Source organism: Convolutriloba macropyga, chromosome 3 (assembly GCF_964194025.1).
Source record: "Convolutriloba macropyga chromosome 3, txConMacr16.3, whole genome shotgun sequence".
Lineage (NCBI taxonomy): Eukaryota > Metazoa > Xenacoelomorpha > Acoela > Convolutidae > Convolutriloba > Convolutriloba macropyga.
In genome coordinates, this window is record NC_134470.1 from 74,392,658 (window position 1) to 74,414,764 (window position 22,107).

At 36.7% G+C, this 22,107-nt stretch overlaps 1 protein-coding gene and 1 pseudogene across 1 annotated transcript in view; both read left to right on the forward strand.

Annotated features, from left to right (window-relative positions):
* Window positions 1–22,107, forward strand: part of LOC142336460 (uncharacterized) — a 537,002-nt gene that overhangs the window by 59,904 nt on the left and 454,991 nt on the right. The gene's annotated exons all lie outside the window — the stretch shown is intronic.
* LOC142336735 (uncharacterized) lies at window positions 14,263–22,051 on the forward strand (annotated as a pseudogene).

Consider the following 22,107-nt stretch of genomic DNA (forward strand, 5'->3'; position numbering starts at 1 on the left):
GAAAAATTCAAGATACTAAATGCTAATCAATTTGGGTTTAGATCAAACCACAACACTACCGACGCAATTGTTTCATAGTTAGAAGATATCAGAATGGATAAACAAAATAACGCAAATGAAATCAAGGTTACTTTATTGGACTTGAAAAAAGCATTTGATACTGTCGACCATCACATTCTCCTAGAGAAATGTTCAGATTATGGATTGAGGGGTAAAACTTTATGCATAATAGCTTCTTTTCTGCACGACAGAACACAGGTAGTAAAACTGAAAGGAAAATCTTCAAAATCTGGACAAGTGTCGTTTGGAGTACCGCGGGGTTCCATCCATGGACCACTGCTGTTTATTCTTTATATAAACGACATTTCATGTAACAATGAAAACAGTACAGATTATCTTTTTGCTGACGATACCGCTATAAAAACCATTGGAACTCCAAAAACAATAGATAGCAAGCATCAATTGGCTCTAAACAATGTTACACACTGGCTAGAGCAAAATAAGCTCACACTAAATATAAAAAAAACAAAGACAATGTCTTTCAGGCAAAAGAAAGCCAGTGAAGACGGCTTTTCACTTTACGCGGAAAAAATAGAAAATGTAAACAAATTCAAGTATTTAGGCATCATTCTAGATCACCGTTTAAGCTTTTCCGAACATAGCAATATTATCCAGAAGAAGCTGAACCAGTTCACTGCTATGTTTTATCGTCTGAGAAAGTTCCTAAAAGTATCGCATATGATAAGAGTCTATAAGACTTATGTACAGCCAATCATACAGTACGGAGTCATAGCTTATGGGTCGACGACAAAAAGCATTCTACAGCCTATTGATAACAAAGTAAACAGATTGCTTAGAATAATCTTTTTTAAGAAAAAATTTGAGTCAACTACAAAAATACGAGAAGAAAACAACATCTACAGCACACAAGAACTCCATATTTACCAACTGCTGAAGTTGCTGATAAAAGTGATACGAAAAGAAAGCAATGTCGAACAACTGAAAAAGCAATCGCAGAAAAAGAGCTGATTGAAACTGATGGGATGAGAAAAACAAAAAAACAAATTAAAGTGAGTTACCCTAAACTAAGTAATTGCTCAATCACAGTAAGGTTGAGAAAACTATGCAACTGCTTGCTTGGTTTAGATCCTACTTTTTTCAAAAGCCTGAGAAAAATAAAAGAAAAACAGGTTAAAATTTTCGCTACAAGTTTCCTTAAAAACTGTTATTGGTTCTTTAGACATAAAAAACTATATTTTTGGCTGATTGGAACGATCGATATTTGTAAGTTGTATACTGCCGTTTAAATCCAAGAACTTTGTTTTGGTTTTATTTGAAACTTTTTTTAGACACTTGGTAGTCCTTTTCCCTGCATAAACCCAACAAACTCTTTTGTTTATCTTCCTCACAAAGGCGCCAGAAAACGATCCATAGGGGTCAATGGTGTCCTTTCGGAGCGCATGTAACAATTGAAAATAAATAAATTATGTAAATGCCCGTTTGTATCATGCGTATTCCGTAAACAATTTTTTATTATTATAAATAAATCACAGTCTTTTCCTGGATTTGTAGAAATACTTTGAAAAGTGAAAAAATCTATAACCAACTGCAATCAAGTGGGATAGAAAGCGGAAGGATGTATGTCAAAACCAACATGCATTAAGACTGCACAAAACAGCGCGCCGTCATGACAATTTTGGGATGTCATTCTCACAGTTCGAAAACGAATTCAAAACTTTTATTTGAGAACATCTCAGCAGCCAACAAAGAGATATCGACCAGGCAAGCAAATGAAATGTTGAAATTAAAACAAAACCCGAAAAAAAACATTGTTTATCTGGACGTAAGGAGTTTGTACATGAATGTTTGCCTAATCGTAGTATTCAAGGTCGTTTTGTAGGGTCTTTTGATTCAGGAAGTTGAAAGGTTTACCAACAAACCTCTCTTCAAGCTAGCTGAGACAATTTTTTTCCTAGAAATGTTGCACTAAAACTTTTTTCCGGCTTTAAGATACAATAAAAATACTCCATATTTTTTTGGGCGAATTTGAAAAACACTTTGAAGTGATCAATGTTCACTATTTTTCAAAAAGAGTATAAGCAAAAACCTCTAATTTTTTTCGGAAAAACTAACTTTTTTGTTGACATGCTGTACAAAAACCTTTTTTTGTTTTAGACTAAAATTAAACTGCGAATACTAATACCAATTTTGGTCCAATATGCCTAACTCTTTAGTTGAAAGAAAAACCACTATTTTTCAAAATATTTACAAGCGAAAACGTCGAAATGGTTTTTGAAATACTTACTCCTTTTCTAGAAGACCGATACCACCTTAACTGTTTGTTCCAAAATTAAACAACTTAAACCTGCAAATGAGCGCACACGCTGTCTGGTGAACACACAAAAGTCTAAACATAAACAAAGGACATGAACGCAGGACATGAACAAGTTCATTCTCGAAATGAACTTAAAAATGGTCTGATGAACTCATGAAAGTCTGGACATGAACGCAAGAAAGTCTGGCGGACGCACAAAAATCTGGACATAGGCACTTTTTGTCCTAGAAGGTCTGGACATAGACACTTTCTGTCTGGGATGGTCTGGACATATCAATTTTCGGTCCGTGATCTCAATCCTGGCAATTCTCAAAGATAAGTTGCTTTGTCAAAAACATCTTCTAGTATTCGTGTCTGCGCTTGCAAGTGATCTATTAAGCATCTGGAGTATTTTTTTGAAGACCTTATGGAGTCTGGAGATCATGACATAGCAAAATTTTCTGTATGCAATGGAATTCTCTCTCTCTCTCTCTCTCTCTCTCTCTCTCTCTCTCTCTCTAGAGTGCAACCTATACAGTATTTATGTTGACAGAGAAAAAAGTGAATGCAGGAATTGCTGAAACTGATTTCAGAAAAATTGTCAAAACATCAATGATGAAAAGTGTCTGAAATTGTAACACATTGTTTGGTTCTGCTCTAATGACGAAAAAATTAACTGAATTGAAAATGTATAAAATATAGAGAAATTTGCATTGTTTTTAAACAGAAAGAATATACGATGACAATGAAACTGGTAACAAATTTTCTCTAATACCGCCCAAAAGTAATTTTAATTCAAATCAAATTGTCAGTTTTTTTTCTGATATCTCTGTCATTTTCACTATACGATGGGTGAGATCATGACTTCCGAAATCACTCTAAAATGTTACTTGTATAAAAATGAGTCGCAGGGTTGAATCTGTTTATGTATGTCAAACACATCTATCCAAACGCATTTTTAAAATCAAAAAGCTAGGACGTTGTTTGACTCCTGCGTGTCATAAAATGCTTTCCAAAAGAAAAAAATATTGGTCACCTTCTCCGCAGCAGAAAAGTCGATAACGGTTGAAGCCTTGCACTTAAGACAGCACTCAACACGAGCCACAAGTACCAAAGACAGAGTAAATGTTTTCATCGAGAAAAGACCATTTTTTAAAAGGCTCTTCAACGACGGATTTTATGCATGCGCAGAAGAAAGTTGACTATACAGGCAAAGTCATTAGCATAAAATATTTGTACCTCATTGAAATTTGAAATTTGTACAATTGTGAAAAGAATGAGTCAGAAAAAATTTTGGCCTCGCTTCTAGACATGAACACGTTCAGTCATAGCAGCCTTTGTTATTCCAGTTAACTGGAGTAGTAAAAATGCGTTCAAATTCAGTAATTTCCATTTTTCCCACAGCAAGAATTGAAAAAAACCGAAATTTTTTCTCAACGACATATCAAATTTTCTCAAAGAAAACCGGACAAGCTAAATTCTCCACTCCGAAATCATCGTCTTTTCTTTACCTTTTTAAAAATTTTAGTCGAGAATAAGTGAATTGGTGTATGTTACGGTTCCAATAAAGTTAAGGAGTGCAGTGGTGGTCTTAAAAAATTTTGTTGGGGCAGTTTCTACAGGTCCACTATAGTGATAATCTAAATAATACGCACCTTTTAAGCCGGTTGCAGAAAAAAATAATTACTGGCCGTCTTATTAAGGATTTTCAGATTTAATGAGATAAGATCGGGCACCAATTTACGATGCATTTGGTTTTGGCTGAAATTTTTATTGGTGCAAGCTCTCTCTATCGTTCCATGGAGAATTGCAAAAGATCAAGCGACGCTTTCAAGTCTCGAAGCAGGTCATCACGAAGTCTGGTTACAATTTGCATCCATCTTGATCGAGAGGTCAAAATTAGTAACAAATCGATTGCAATAGGTTTTTGAGTCTGAGAAAATAACCCTTGCGGCGGCATGAATATCTTGATCACAAGTCCAAACAACACCATAACAAACAACCGCATTTACTGCAGTAGAATTAATAAAAAAAATCCTAAAGTTAAAATGAGTTGTCGGTAAGTATGTTGTGTCCGAGAAGGTGTCCCGACGTTCACAATGAATTGAATATTGCCGGAATACCGGTTTTACAGATGGTTGAAGACCTATTACCACAAAGAAAACACAGAGACAAGAAAATCGCTCAAACAGATTGCAAACTTTAACTCCATCATTTCTTGGAAAATAGGACTCTTTTGTTAGGAATTGCGGAAGCAACTTCGAGGACACAGTGAGAAACGAGAAGCAGCCAATAATTGACCGATTTGGACCCTTGTGTATTTTGATTTTTTAAAGTGACACCTTTTTGATACGGATCAGAACTTTGAGGCTTTCATTGTTGTAGTTGACTTGGCTGTGTCATTTGTTTTAAGCCTCCCGAGTTCTTAACTGATCTCTGTGACGTGGCAAGTTCCTTCTTTTGGCAGCTAAAAAGATTTGCTAGCTTTCACCCAGAATAATACCCCCAGTTGTTGCCAACTTGTTTAGAGCATATTTCAACATGGGAGGATCGTGCAGAAACTGCAGATAAGCGATCTTTCCGAATGACCGCACGTACAACTGCGTTGCTTCTTTCAATTAATTGCACCTAAATTTTGAATACACTGGACTTCAACCTATGGCGTTAACGGCAATTTAGGAGTGGGTAGCCATGTAACTCTCCTGTGCAACAAGTGCTTCGAAAATGATTAAAGGGACAGCTTCATCCGAGGACGCGCACTTTCCCTTGGTCAGAAAACAACTGGCCAGGAAGCAGGAGACGCTAAGGGATGTGGAAAAATGACCCACAGAAGTTTTTGAAAAGAAAATCGCCGACGCCATTATAGCAGCATGCAGTTGACAAGACTGATGCTGCCGTCATCTCTGTAGATAGGCCTGCAGAGAAGGGTAGACAAAAAGCTGTACAAAAAGCTGAGAAAACCGTTACAAACAATGAAATCAAGAAAACTGTGAATATGGATAAATCCTAATCCAAAGATCAAAAGATTGGCAAAGTAAAAGCCAAAGGATCAAATTGGAGTAGAGCCAAATGTTGTTGAATAAAGAAGCTTTGGAAATTTCACAAAAGAAAGAATTAAACCGCTAACTTTAATTGTGACTGTCTCCATTGAACAAAATGCAAGGCAAACATTTGCCAAAAATTTCGCTAACCGAACTGAAATAACAGCAAAAATAATTACATGCTGCATGTAATAACCAAAGAAGATGCTCTCAGAGATAAAAAAAACTTATAAAGAGGAAAGACTGATTGACGAAGGCTAGTCCCGGGAAAAGATTAAAATCAGAAACCTAGAGTTGCCCAGTGATGCTAAAGTTATTAATATCTATAATCAAGTCAGTCTATTTGGTTCATTACACATTCTTCAGTTAAAAACAAGAAGCCAAAAGAACAAATTTTGCCAACTTTGTTTCAAACAATGAGTATAATACTACTTGTATTTGCGAAAACTGTCCAAATGAAAGCATGCCCGTAATCGAACCTTAATTTTACAGCTGCAGTATCTATAGATCAGATAGAAATCTTGAAAACGAGAAAATCAACTCGGCGGCAGCCTTCTTGCAAAAAAAACACCTTTTTTTTAGAACAAATAGCCGTTCTCCTCCCGATTTTTGTGCATTATGTAAACTACATCTCAACAATCTTGAGCTCTTTGTATGTGCCTTTCAAAATCCATCAAAACACAGTCAATATCAGTACAAAATTGTTTACTACGAATTACTCCTTAAAAGATGCTAAAACCCACCATATCAATCATTTGCGGGCATTGAACTCCCCCGAATTGAACTGAAAAACACTGATTAGCCTACTGAAGAAGACGATGAACACCCTAAATTATTTTAAGATAGATTTTTCAGACTACCCAATTTGCTCCAAAAACACACTAGATGTCGCGTTTTTTTTTCAAAATTAAAAATACATAGAAGTGAAATACTCAAAACATGCTCTGTTTAAAACCGTTCCCATCAGTTTGTTTCCTAATTGATAAAATGTACGATGAAATTTAGAAGTATCTTGATCACAAAATTGGGATGGATGTACCTAGACAGACTAGGCATCGATAATCTGTACTCTTTTGGCTAAAGCCTTTTACCGCAAGACTCATGAAGAAAATTGCAAAATCAGCAGAACTTGTTTAAATTAAAATCCACGACCTATAGGAAAAGTCAAGTTACGAGACCTGAAAATTGTATTGGAGCTTTCCAAAAATGATACACTTGACTGACCACCATGAGTCGCCGTTTGCAACAGGAAACACTAATGCAGTCCTCAAGCTTCTCAAAAACCTAGAGAAAGCTCAACAATTACCATACTTATTAACATATCAACAGAATACAAGGTCAGATCTACCAGAAAAGGTAGCTAGGGTTAACGAATTTCATTATTAAATTTTTAGTCCCAGAGAACATTTTAGTATTATCGATATCAGGATTTAAAAACCCAATTTGTTAAATTTCAGCGTCTCGAAAAACAAAAGTCATGAAATAATGTCCGCGCTGGACATTACAAAATCTCGTCAACTAAATGGCCCTCCTCCAAATTTCTCTCGCAATTTTTCTAATTATATCTGCTCGTCTTTTTAAAAATTTTTGACAAAATAATGCGACTGCGTAAAACACCTGATAGATTGAAAACTGCTGTATTACCAATTTACAAGAAAAACAATCAAAAATATTTTAAAAACTACCAACCAGTGTCTCAATTGTATATCGACAGCAAATTGTTTAAAAAATAAGATCTCTTCAATTTGGGCTCCTTTTCTTCTATGCGCCCACCACCCAGTTACAGAGCACGTGTCATTACATGTGAGTCTTTATGTCAAGTTTTGGAACGCGCGTCTGAGTAATGCGAATAATATGCACCCACTAATCTGGGTGTCGCACACGGAAAAGCTCCTCAAAATGTATTCACGAAGTTCTCTGCAAACATTTCAGCAATTATACTGCTCGGCATCAACTCAGTTTGGTTCATAAACATATCTCTCCTGTCCAACAAGCTAAGCTATTTGTTCTCAAAAACTTAGAGAAGCGCTTGATGAAAGTCCATTCGGAAACCATGGCTTTTATTATGACTGCGGAAGTTCTTAGTCCATCACTTCGAATTATCCAAAAAGTTGCTGGTTTAGGTGTGGGTTTCGTATGCTCGAGATTCTTTTAGACCATTTGAGAAATCGGAAACAGTTTGTGCGATTCAGAAAATTTAGTTTCAAATCATTGAACGTCACGAGTGGAGTCCCAAAAAGGTGGACCAATCCTGTTCGGCATCTTCTTAAGAAAAATTGATAAAAGGTTCATTGTTACAGATGATCCTAGGAGTCTCTCGATCAAAAGATACTTTTACGAAACACAGAGTGACTTGGATGCGATTAAGACATGGGTCCGAATAAAAAAGATGGTACTAGCCACAGAAATATGTACAGAACTAATGGGGGTTGAAAACGTACTGGGGTCACAAACGGAAAATATCCGATATGGCATTGATTTGAAAATTTGAAAAAAAAACTATTGATTTCAATTGAATTTTCGGGTCTTTATCATTTCAGATCCAATTAAAATTATAGCGCCACGATTGGGGTACTCATACCATGATTAAAGGAAGTATGCATTGGAAAAATTGAATGCCTTTACTTGGCTGTGTGAAATGGGGAACAACGTATTATTTAGCAAATTTAACCAGTTTTAGCAAGAATTGAAAAGTTCAAACAAATTAAAGTTTCTATCAATTGTTTTCATAATTTTATTTACTGTTATGCCTTGGTTTCAGGCTAATATTTACAGGAAATATTGCCATACCATCTGCATCATTCGAATTTTTCTTTACAAACGGAAATGCTCGCACACCCAAAGTCTGTCAACATAATTACAATTTCAGAATTAAAATATGCGATGAAGCAATACGTTCTAAATTTCCCCGTTAGCAACCTGCAAAATGCTGTTTTCTTATTCAATTATTGACAGTTAATTGTGTGTTTTCAATCAATTGTTTCAATAAACTTAGAGGCAGCAGCCTGTTAATGCAATCAAATAAAGGTCAAATAGTTCAAATACAGATAAGTTTTCCAAGTTCCTGGGGTCTGTAGGTTATCTGAACACTAAGCGGGCGGGGTAGGGGTTGTCTTGCAAAATGTTTATAGAGGTGAAGCGGAAATGCACCCACGTTCCTTCCAGGGACAACTACAATACCGGTTTCACAAAATTTTTTGGTTTACTTGACTTCATTTTCAAAATTCGGCTTGCTTGCTTATCGGCTTGCTCGGCTGCCGCTAATAGTTTGAAGGATAATTTTCATATATATGGCTTTTTCTTCCGTTTGGGCCTCCCAAACGCACGCGCTATTTTTCACTCCTGTTCTATGATGTCCATCTCTGTAGAAATAACTGGACAATATTTTGGAACTTGATGACTGGGACTGAGAACACTTTAACGGCAGTCGCGAAACGACAACAACAAGGATTTGATATATAATGGCACGTGCTTTGTAAAAGGGGTTGAATAACGTACTGGGCGCACAAACGGAAGAGATTCGATATGAAAACGATTTGAAAATTTGAAGTAGATTAAATGAATCCAGATGAATTTTCGGATCTTTAGCGTTAAAGCCCCCGTTGAATTTATAACGCCACTAATAAAACATTTTTCATTTTGTTACGGGGGCATTTGGAGAAAAATGATTTGAATGAATTGGCTAGGGGAAAAAATGGAACAAAGAGTTAATACCAAGATTTAACAATAATTTGTAGGAATTGAAATTAATGGCCAAACAAATTAAATATTCCAAAAACGAATTGAATATTTTATCCTGAAATATTTTATCATTTTTTTCATAGTTTTGTAGAAGTAAGTAAATCGTTAAATTAAATTTAATTTTGATCTTTAAAACAAACGTTTTTGGAACCTAACGTTTGTTGTCAGGCTAAAAGAGATTCACAAATTGTAAAGAACAAAAAGAACATGTATTTACATTTGCCTTAGACCACAATTTAGACAACTATGGTAACCATCTTAAAAATTTAGTCAAAGATTTTCCCAAAATACAATATTTAGCCTACTTACATTTTCAATATTTACATCTGTTATCAATTTCTTTTAAAAAGTAACTCTTCCGGATTTTTCGATTTTGGCCGTAATGTTTTAATTCTATGGTAATTCCAATTTTGCCCAAATCTACGTATCACACTTGGTCGTGGTTTTGTGAATTTCGTTTTGTCATGCACAAAATATTTTTCGCCCTATTTTTCTTTTAAAGGGTGAATTGGTTTGAACTAATATTTTAGCTTGAGTTCCATTCGCCTATATTCATGGCGTGTGTTTAGTCACGGCTGCAATTTTCTGGTTGTTATGGCTTCGGTGGTCATGCGTTTCTCTGCTTTGCGACAGTCATCTAGAATTTTCCATTCAATATCATTCGTGGAGCAACCACATTCAACAAGATGTTGACCCACCAGTGAATCCTTTTGATGTTCTGTTGTCCTAGTGGTAACATGCTTGCGTTTCTGCCCAAGATAGATGGATCCGAATCCGTTAGATTTTATCTCATATACCACGTGGGATTTCAGGTCTCTATCGAAAGATGAGTTTAGGGTGGGGAGGCATGATCTTAGTTTTAGCGTTATGAATACCACTTACAAGTCACATACTTTCTTCAGTTTGCTTGCAAAGTTTTATGTAAGGTTGCCTCTATATTGTAAAAAAAATTGTTGCTCTATCATGATATCCAATCTGGGTTCTTGGATGCTCTCTTGGTGTTTTCAATTGATTTTTACTGGCAATTATCTTTTCTAAGGTCTGGCTTACTATTTTTATCCTAAAATGCCTTGATTTTTCCTAAAATGTATAGGAGAGATTGTCATACTATCTGCTGCATTTAAATTTTTCATTACAGACGGTAACGTTCTCACATCCAAAGTATCAATTTAAATATAATTTGCGAAAGAAATAAGTGATGAGGTAAGACGTTCTCAAGTTTCCGGTTAACAACCTGCTAGAATGTTGTTTGAATGTTCTCCAATTATTGGTAGTTAATTGTGTTGTTTCAATCAACTATTGCAATTATATTAAGAGACACCAGTCTATTATTGCAATCAATTAATTGCCAATTGATGCAATTCCAAATAAGCTTTACAAATCACTGCGGGCTGTAGGTTAGCTGAACACTAAGCTGACGGGGGAAGGGGTGTTGTAATTTGAAGGACTCCGATTCTCTCCAGCGTTCTCAAAACTCCAGGGACCTAAACTGTTTTTTCTTTTTCATTAAAAAGTTTTTTCAAATTCCAATCGGAGTAATAAATTTGAGCTCTGTAACGGTGTAGGAGCTATAGGCAAGTGCTAGAACCTTTTGAGCCCCCACCAGTAGTAAGAGTATTAGTAAATGTAATGCAATCACTTTCAAATAAATAATCCAAGGATCTTTATTACCGTTGCGTCGAAATTTTTATCATTTTTTAAAACCAAATACGCATTTACCATTCCTGTCTATTATATTATGAAAAGGTCTATGATAATTCTTGAAATATGGATTATCATTCTTCTCCAGGTACGAAAATGCAAAACTTGTGATTTTTGAATCTCTCGGTTAAGTTTTCACGTTCAGTTGGGTGCAGACTCTTCCTCAATCGATATTGTATCTCACCGCGTAAGATATCGATCAGCATAAAGTTTCTAACCCAAAAATAAGTTTGAAGGTTTGAACATTCTGGAGAATTATTTGTCAGAATGGATATTGGTCCTCGCTTATAGACAAGAGCGTCTTTAAGAATAGCAGCTTTCAATTCAATTAGTTAGTTGGATCTGATGTTAGGAACTGAGATTAATTCAAATTTGAGCATCAAAATCAACTTAATAAACTTCTCTCAAAATGGCAGTGGTCAAATAATACGCTATCGAATACCATTTGAAGCACGATTATTGTTCAGATCCGTAGTACTCTCAGGATTTTTAAATTCAAGTGCATTTGTGTTCTGTCAGAATCTGATCAATTCTTCAAGGCATTGGATAAACCGCCAGATAAATTGGGGAATATGCTACATGAGAAAATTAGGTCAAGATAACTATTGATGAAATCTGACATCGAATGAGTGATTCGAAGAAGTTAAGAGTTGATGTTTTTTTCAGGAACTGCAATTCGTGTAGATAATTTTTTCTGGGGAGGGGGAGGCTTGGTGAAAGATGCAAAACATCATGTTAATTAAAGGCAACAAAAACCTTTCTCAAATGGAACTAACTTCCTCTTGAAATATGAAAATATAATATCACGCAGAATGTTAAAACAGTATCTGCTCAAGCAATTTGAACTTTTATTGGATAGAAACTTTAGCTACTTCAGATTTTTTCATGGTTAGCAGACAACGAAACCTCTAGTTTTGATTTAAAATTTTGCACTAAATATACCGACGCTGCTAAAAAGCTGCCTTGTACTAAAATGTATTGTATTTTCAGTACGCTGCTGTGATGTTTCATAGTGGGGGCTCTCTGATTCGTCCATTGAATGGATCATACCCCCTCTTCAATTTTTATTTATTTAAAATTTTTAAAATCAACTTTTGAAAATCAGCTTCGCACTTCTGAGGAGCTGTGTTCTCTGCTTGAGGGGATGTCGCGCCCTCAGGCCTCGTGTTCTCAGTGAGACTTCGATTAGCGCCGTCGCGGAGGAGGGAAGGCTGCACTGAGTGTATGGCTGCTTAATTTTATTCCTTTGCTCCTTCCTTGATATCCTATTTTTATTTTAATCCTTCCTTACCAGTTCCTTATGTGTGCATATATATATATATATATATATATATATATATATATATATATATATATATATATATAAATATATACTGGTGCTTTCCTCTCCACTTGTTAGTTATTTTTGTGACTGGGCCGTCTTTACACTGTCTGGAGGGGAACAGCTTGGAGTGCAGCATCCGGTTAAGTGCTAATCATCATCCCTTATGTTCAGACCTACATCCATCGTTGCCGGATGGTGTACACGATCCTTTTTATATTTATCCCATTTTTTTATTTAAATTTTTTTTTGTAAAAATAGAATGTATATATATTATATCTGACTTGTAAACTTTAAGTGGCTGGTTATTAAAGTAATTTACTTGTCACTTCTAAAAAAAACTTACCACCACCGTTCTTATAGCAGATATAAGGGAACCTCCAAACGTTTCCTAGATCAACTGCAAAACCGATGACGCTCAGGAGAAAATCCACCTTTTTAGCCCATAATTTTCGCTCAATTTCGCCTTCATTCGACTCCTTTTGTCTGCTGCCTCCCCTCCTCGCGAATGAACTGAAGTTTTGCTGTGTTGTTTTTAAGAATTGGTGTCGTGGAGCACACGCTTTGATCAAAACTGTTTTGGGGACTGAAATGAGGGGATGTAAACGTTCCACTTTCATCTAAATTTTCGCTCGAGACGTCTCCGTTGAAGGAGTCATACGTTGCCTTAGACATAGGTACTGTTTAAAATTCTAAGATTAGAATGAATTAATCACCTAATTATTCAACTATCAGCATTTGTTTATCGCAAAAATTGTTAATTATCAGTTGTTGTTAAACAACTTAGTTGGAACTTTGAGGTTTGTCCCTGAAGACTAGTTTTTTGACGGTTGTAAGTTGTTCCTCCATTCAAGTTAGCGTTTATTTAGCAGTAGGGGCATGATGGTAACTCATTGTAATAACAAATCTAATCGATAGAGGAAGTATGAGTTTGGTTATAACTAAAATCCAAATTTAATATTCAGATTTGAGTCTTAACGGCCAGGTGTGGTAAGAAAGTGCGGAGCAGATGCAGGAATATATCAATGAAAGGAACAATTCCCCAGTTTTCCCTTGTTCGATTGAGACGTTTGTTTCTCTATTCATGAGTGTTTAAGGCAAGTCAGTGGCTGTAGTGGTAGAAATATGGTTGTAGGAACTACCAATCAATAGAATTCAATTCAACCTCGTTTCCATAACAAATTAAAGCCGTGACGCCAACAGATTAAGGCAATTTAGTCCATGATTTAAGTGAGAAAATTTGAAAAAGTGGTTCCGTGCTGAAAAAAGTAAAGCAACACTTGTTTGATTTCATTGGGAGCTGAGCAAATAGCAAACGTCGACTTTTGGTTTTGGCTATATTGAATTGTATGTGTTGCTTTATTGGAGACTTTTTTGTTATGTAGTTACGGATAAGTTGGGTTGATTTGGAATACTTATTTGAAAACCTCATTGAAAGAAACAAAAAGAACTGCTCTATGGTTTGATAAGATAGGACACTTAATATTGCCTTCTTTTGTGAAAATATTAGTTAATCACTGCACATTTCTACTTAGTCAATAGTTTTGTTATTATTATGGAGTTTTTTGCCGTGAAACTGTTTATTTTTCCATACGCCTGCCCATCAGAATATTAATTTCATACTTTTTTCTCCTTAAATGCTTGTCAATTTCAAATTAGCCTGAGATTTAGAAACTGCAGCTTTTTGTTTCTCTTATTTTTTAAATAAATGTTTATTGATTGGTATGAAAAAGACTTCTGTCATCATCGATGGACTGTTTACTAATCTGTTATGACCTTTCCAATGAAAAACTGGCTCCAAATATAAACATTACTGAGCATTTAAAATGAGAACTACCATATAGTTTGAAGTTTTTGTCAAGCTGTATCAGCGAGTCAAAGAAATGACCCCCAGTCTGATTCTGAAAGATACCCCTTTCCACAAAATTAAATATTCATATTGAATTTTCATATCGCTCGTGATGTGATAATTTGTTCGGTTGTTCTCAAAAGTTTCATATCGGGCCACTATGCTTGGCCAAATGGGCAACTCTTCAAAAGTCAAGGGGGGTTCACTTCCCTTGGGTAGTTTTTTCGTAACTAATTTTTTGTGGCGATTTTGAAACTGAAAATAGCTATCCGAGCCGATCTACTTTTCAGATAAAATGGTGAAAAGCTTCAAAACATCAGTCAAATTTGACGAGAATTCACGTCTGGAGTTTGTGCAAGGAATGCGCAAACGGAAAGACCAGAGACGCAAAAAAGCCCAGAATCAAATCAAGCCCAAACTAAAGAAAGAACGCAAAGCCTATGACAAACGAAAGAAAGAGTTGCAGCTAGCTGAAATTGCAGATTTGAACCGAATTGAGGAGGAATCAGAATTGGTCAACAGAGAAGTTGCCAATTCTATTCCATAAACTGCAGAAAAGAGCCTCTCGTCAATTCCTGGTTTGTAAATCTGTACTGGAAGTATTTCAATAGCTCCGAATTTATATATGTCAACATTTTCTACAGTTATTAAGCTTGGACGTTTTTGAACCTTTGCAAACATTTAAAAGGTTTTTTCACTGATCGACTAACTTTAAGTGAAGATTCAGAAAATTGCGAAGGTAAAAAAAGACAGGGAAACTTGATTGAGGAGTTTTGACTCCTATGGCTTTATTTAATTTTATATTTTAATGTATCCGTGTATATATGCTTGACCTCCATTGCTCGAAGGTTTTTAAATCTGTTATCCCTCATTTTGTCTACATCATACGAATAATTATGTGAAATCATCATACGAATAATTATGCGCAAATGAATTCTATGCGCCAAGGGATTCTGGAAGACGTAAATCCGTTATACCACAACTTCCAGACGCAGAAGTGGATAACAGAAAGAGACCAACTGCGAGCGAGTAACCCCCACGACAGCGAGATTGAAATCCTGAACAACAAAATCCAGAGATCCATCAGGAAATGCAAAGAATCGAAGTGGCGCGTGTTCATTGAAACCTTTGACCACATAACGGACTCAGCCAAACTCTGGAGAACTATCAAAATCTCTACAAAGCAACGAAAACGAAACGTAATGGTCCCATCAAGTTTCGCTTCTCACTAAGAAAGAAAACGACCACTGACCACAGAGTCATGAACGATTTGTTCAACAAGCAGTTCACCACCCCAAAGCCACACACGACAGACATAAATTTCCACCTCACCCTCCGGAACATTAAAGAACGATCACTCGATGACGCGCCTACCATCAATATTGATGAAGTTGAACTCGCCATACGCAAAGCTAAAAATTCGAAGGCCGAAGGACCCGATGGGATAACAATGATTCACCTAAAGCACCTAGGTCCCATAGCCCACCAACATCTAACCCATGTCTTTAGTCTATCTCTATCACCTAGCACTATCCCGTCCATATGGAAACAATCCAGAGTCATCCCGCTCCTCAAACCACGGAAAAGTGTTAACGACAGCAAGTCATACAGACCAATCTCCCTCCTGTGCCCCGCCTCAAAGATCCTTGAAAAATGCTTACTTCCAATTCTACAACACCATCTGAAATGTGCCCCACATCAACACGGCTTCAGGTCCAGACACTTGACTGTAACTGAACTCAACGAGTTATCAACTGCAATTGCAAACGGTTTCAATCAAAGGCAATCTGCTGACCGCACTCTCCTAGTCGCTCTAGATCTGTCTAAAGCCTTCGAAACCGTGTGGCACAACACTCTGCTAACGCTACTGAACAACTCAAGCCTGCCAGGAGCTCTGGTTCGCTGGCTGAGCACATACATGCATGGTAGACAAGTTTAGCTTTTTCCGGAGATTCGCTCTCGAAAAACTCGAGTCGTTCGCTTCGAAGTGCCTCAAGGCTAAGTGCTTGGACCAACTTTGTTCAATTTTTACGTCAGCGACGCTTGCTCTCTCTCCCCCATTGAACACCAAATTGGTTTCCTACGCTGTCGACTTCACAGTCTACGCACATAGCAACAATATCGAATCCTTATGCAATGACATATCAATTTACTTAGAGTCGCTCTGTACATTCCTCCATCAACAAGACCTGGAATTATCTCTTTTCCCGCCATTGAATAAAAACTTCAAACAGATACCAACAATCAAGATCAACAACACAACAGTTGAAGTAAAGAAAAATCCAAAGAACCTCGGCGTAACCTTCGACATGGATTAAACTGGGGCGAGCATATCTCTGCTGCCAGCAGCAAAGCACGGAATTGTGTTAACGTAATCAAAGCACTGAGCGAAACTAGCAGAAAGAGACAATCGTGAACAGCAATAAAGCTTTTGTCAGGCCAGTCCTAGAATATGCATGCCCTAGCCCTGTATGGAATCCAGTTGCTGCAAAAACTCTTCACATCGAGAAACTGCAAACGGTCCAAAACATCGCTCTACGAGTTGCCACTGGCTGCACAAATATGACAGCAATCCAACACCTACATGATAAATGTCAGGTCCTGCCACTCCGCTGACATACTCGCATGCGATGCGTACAAAAACAACTCATTAACCACATCCCCAGCCATCGAGGAAACCTACTTCTAAAGCAAGTCCCGCCCCCACGCAACATGAAACAAACATTAAAGAGCCGTTACGAACGATACATAGAGGCTCTTCGCAAACCAGACTCAGATGACGAAATATCATCGAAAACCCGCTATCAGGAGATGCTAAAACAAATCCATACAAATTTAGTCAAGGATTATTTTGACGAACGCGAACCAAACAGTGCTGGATGAAAAACCACCTGAGATAAGTACCAATAAGACCCTGCTCCCTAGACGCTCCAGACGTGCTCTTGCGCAACTGCGAAGTGGCCACTCGCCCTATCTCAACTCGTACGCAAAACGAATTGGCACAGTCGACTACGACTGCTGCCCAAATTGTAATATCGAACCCTATACAACACGAGATCTCTTTAACTGTAAGAAAAAGAAGACAACTCTGACACCACTATCCCTCTGGGATGCCCCAATCGAAGCTGCAAACTTCCTCGAAATAACCGACTCCAAAGAGGACACTCTCTGACCGAAGGCAACAACAACAACAAGTTAAAGAAAGTTCTGCTTAATTATAGCTGTCAGTTTAAGTGCATTTGAAGTAAATAATCGATGTGCTCTCTTGATATTTGTGGAACTGAACTTGGTAATATTGATTCTCTAACTTTCATTCGAGTATAAGGTGGTGCACGTTTATGTATTTTTACAGCTGAGCTGGGAAAGCAAGGATTTATGTGGTTAGAAAACAAATTCACTCTTCCAAAAGTTCTCTCATTTTCCAGAATTATGTACGTTGTTGACAAGTTGTATCCTAAATTTTAAATGCGAACGATCATGGCCCAACAGTTTGATCATAGGTTCATGGTTTTATAGTTCAGAAAAGTACACCAGAAAACTCAGTTTCCCAATTAAGCTATTAAATAGCCATTTGTGGCAATATGTGTTATATCCATTTGTGAAGATCTTGTAAGAACTTGGACACTGTCGTTTTACCGAAAAACAAAACCCAACTGAGCACAGCACTGCTTTTTTTTGAGATTGTTTTTCTAAAACTTCATTATTTCTCATTATTTGTTCAAATTAAAGAGATATCTTTGAAGTTTTGTTATACACACGGTATATTTTCAGAGACACTGAATTCAGTAGGGTGAAAATAGGAGGTAGGGCTCTCATTTTTGGCCTCAGAAAATGTTTTCGGACACAAAAAATTACTATTTTTATTACTATTTCTTAGCGAAAAAAAGGTCTTCTGTTTTTCTTTCGAAAAAAATGATAGGAAAGATTGTTTTTCTGTTTAGTTGCTCTGAAACAAAGCTTAGAGCTTTTTAAGGTCCGTTGGTTGAAGTAGAAATTTAACGCCCATTTTTTTCCAGACGTTTTTTTTTTATCTAACCCACAAATTTGTTATATTTTAGTGTCTTGAAAAATGTGGGATAAACTGATGAAGCGTGAGGGTACCAGGTTGTAGGGAAGTTTTCCTGGCAATTTACTAGTCTCTAAGTTCACCAAAGCTGCCGAGGGACAAATTCGTGGTGTTGAGGGCAAGCGTTCCTTAGAGTTCTGAACCCCCTTCGCGCTCCACTAAAACCTGCACCTTGCTGATTTCTGCCATGCATGCTTAAGATCGCTGATGTAAGACTGGGCAATTATGTTGGGTAAAATCAGCACTAATGACACCATTTGAAGCCCAATATCGAATTTAACCAAGATACTGGACCCCTCCCCGCTGAAATAAATTGAGAGCTGCTGCGTTCGGGAGCAATTCGTCGGTTTTTCTTATCTACAGGTCTGTATTGTAATTTTTTCTGGCAACCGTGTGGTACATGCTAATTGTTCCGACTTCTCTCTTGCTTTTTTTAAACGTATTGTGATTTTTAAGGTAAGGTTGTTTTAAAATCAGTTTACAGATCGATGTGTGTGGGTTGTAGAACAGCTGCAATAGTTATAGATTTAAAAAAGGATTGTCAATTTAAAACTTTCTTACGAACGTTTTCGAACTCTGAATTTATCGTCAGGTTATAAACAACACAAAATGCAAAAATGAAAAGCCAGAAAATAAAATGCAAATCACTAAAAACAATCATTCAAGGAAATTTAAAACGAATTTTTACATATCTACAATCGTATCTACAAAATATTTACATCTGAGTAAAAATACATTTTTGATTTGATGGAGCAGATGCATATCGACATGTTTCTTATATAAAAAACATACATATATTGCTTTAAACTTACTTTGGTTTTGTTCAATTGTAAAGTTGAAATTTTCGTTTCGTAACGTGTCTTCCAAGTTGGATTTTCATCTCCAAACTAAGCTTTCAGTGTCAATTCTCGTGTTCGGTATTCGTCGCGCGTGTTAATGGCTGTTTCCAGTGTTCTTATATAGAGCGCCTCTAGTGTCATTAACTTAGATTGGTTGCTGCATTGGTTGCTGCATCTTCCACTGGAAAGCTGTTTTATCACCGCTGCAATAGTTATAGCTGAGCGCAGCTTTTACTGACCCTCCTCTATTATGACCTCTTATAAAGGTGTGTTGGTTTGCTATAAGTTTTACGAGTCGGAGAGACATCGCGGTTCTGTTCTTCACAAGTTAGCTTGCAGTAAAACCCGCGAAATTGCGTGTGAATAAAGATTTTGCATAATTTGTTCTGATGAACAAATTTGAAGAGGAGAGAAAGAGGATAAAGGTTTTCAATAGAGCGATAAATGTAGGTGTGAAAAAGTTTTTAGTCAAGCGAGCAAATTTTTGTTGAGGTCCGGCTCGATCATTTTTTTTCAGCTTTAGCTCTAATTTTTTTCGACCAGATATTTTTCCTGATATTTTTTATCAGTAATTGACAATTTTTGTATATTTCTAGAAGCCACTTTGAGTTGTTTGTCATTTTTTCTGGTTTTCAAGTTATAGAGTCAACAGGGAACTTGTTTAAAGTAGCAATTAGATTTTCGGGTGCTTTGGGGACCTTTTAATTTGATTGGTAACAATTTAAAATTGTTTTTAACGAAAATTGATGAAATTAAGTCGGTTGTAATTTTGTGATAGTATAAATTTATGATCGAGTTTAAATGTAGATGATCTGAATGCCGTGGGCTTCGTAATTTTTTTAAATGTGTTTTTCAAGATGTGGCCTCTTTCTGTAACCATATCTGTTGTTATTGGTCTTGTATATACTTAGTTTTTGATACTCTCCTAGATATTCTTTTCAAATTGATCAATTTTTGCCTTGTTTTGTCAGCACTCAGATTATGAATTTTTATATTGGCTTTGGACGAGCGTGCTCATATAATTGTTTGAGATGTGATTTGGTTGTTAATTGCCCGAACGAAATTCGAAGGTGAAGCAATTGCTGTAAACGTGCTCCTTTGTGCAAAATTTTCCGTTGTCTCTTTAGACTTTTCGGGTGTCTGTTACGCCCTTGGCGTTTTGCATTTTGTGTGATCTAATTGTTCTCAAGTGCAAATTTAAGCAGCTGAACTCAATTGGCGGAAATTTTCTATCAAAAGTCGAATCAAAATTGAGCCAAGAGTAGGTTCATTCTTTCACTTGAATCCTAATAGTTGTATAGAATAACCTCGAATGACGTCATTTGAGGCCCCTTAGCCCCTCTAACCACTCCTAATCTCACCCAGACTGCAATAGATTAATTTTACCACTAATCACACGAGAAAAATTCTTCCGACGTCAATCGGTTATGTTTTTTAATAGCCGCCGTCAGCATCTCAACGGCTATTATTTAGGCGCTTTACTTTTTTAAATGCACTTTACCTATTGATCACGTTATTCGTTTTATACAAGTCACGATTTCACGCTTGAGTTCGGACTTACCTCACTCACTGTTTCAAACGAATGGGTTTTAAATTTTTCTCACTAATTGAATTACGTAATTGAATACGGTCAAAGACAAAAATGCAGAATCGGAAGAACAGGAAAAACCGATAAAGACCTGTCATTAAATCATTGTGCATTAGGTTATCAAAGTTCATTAAAGTGATTGCTATCTGGCGTTAGTATTTTGCTGCAGTTTAGAAGCTGAATTAAGTGTAATTATGTAATGTAACGGAATATGCAGAATTTACACACGAAACAAGAACATTTGACACTGAGAAAAATTCTGCCGGTTTCTATCTGTTAATTTTTTTGCTTTATGTTTCAATCCCAATGTGCTTCAAGCGGGTCAACGGCGGCTGGTTTCCGGCAATTTGCCGGCAATGTTTAATTGCTCTCATACGAAATTTGTACTAGTTATATTAGTCCTGTTGGTCTTTTTTAATGCAAATGCGATTTGTCACTTGACCGATTTTGCGTCTGACTCATTTTACTTTTCGTCCTCAAAAACCAGATAAACAAGTAGCGCCCAGCGGGCATTATGCTCATGCTCTCTGAGGCCTTTCAGCTCACTACTCTCAAAGTATGCGATTCACAGAAACTGTTTTGGAGACCTTTAATTATGGGGTGAAGGGTGGTTCTTAGAGGCTGACCCCCGTCTCCCCCCCACAACAACCCCCCCCCCCCCGTTGCACTGCCCCTTCCGCTGCGCTCACCTCACTCCCCTTCAATTAAGTTAAAGCTAGCCTCACTAAACTGTAGCTAGCTACTGACGAGGAAAACCGCTCTCCGGTCGTTTGAGAGCAATTCGCTCTGACGTTAGTCGATTATGCTTTTTTTCTTGTTTTAGCTGTTTTGGTTCAAAAATTGATGACAATGGTAAATCTTGGTGCTTTTGGATATTCTAACGATTTTGGCTTAGAGTTTTGTTTGATTTTGTTTCTATTCAATTAGCACGCGATCTTTTTCCTGACAAACTGTTTTATAAGTGCTGTTTATTTCTAGTATGTGCCAGATGAGATGCTCTTACAGCTCGATGATAATTTTTATAGTACAAATATCGAAATCAATTCAAGAGATAATAATAAACAAATTTCTAAGGCTTTCCTGGGCTTTCCTACTTGTAGTTGGTATTTACAGACTAAAGTTTTGTAGAGCTATCGCCAATTATTTTCGGCCATCAGCAAGCTGTTTTACTATTTCGGCCTGCAATTGAAATCTGTAATGTTTCGAGATGGGCTAAATTGCAGAAAGGTTTAATTCTTTTGAAAGAAATATTGATTTGCATGTTATGGATTTTAAGATTGGTTAGAAAGCTTTCTGATAACGATCATTTTGCAAGACAGTGACTCTTGTTTCAGGCGTAACAATCGAGTCAATCAATTTTGATACCAATCATTTGACCTCTACTGCGCCTGTAACATTTAATACAACTGATGAGACTGACGATTGCTTGGATGGCAAAATTGAAGAAGCTCTAGATGAAACTAATACGACATCAAAGTCAAACAGAGATCAACTGAAGGATCTGAAAGTCAGTTACAAGAAAATGGTGAAAGATCGAGTCAAGAAACAGAAGAACAAAATGAAGAAGAAAAAATTACAGAATGGTGTGTGAAGGTGTTCTTTTGAAAATTTGGGACGCTTCATAGTATTTCGTCTGGATAGTGTTCA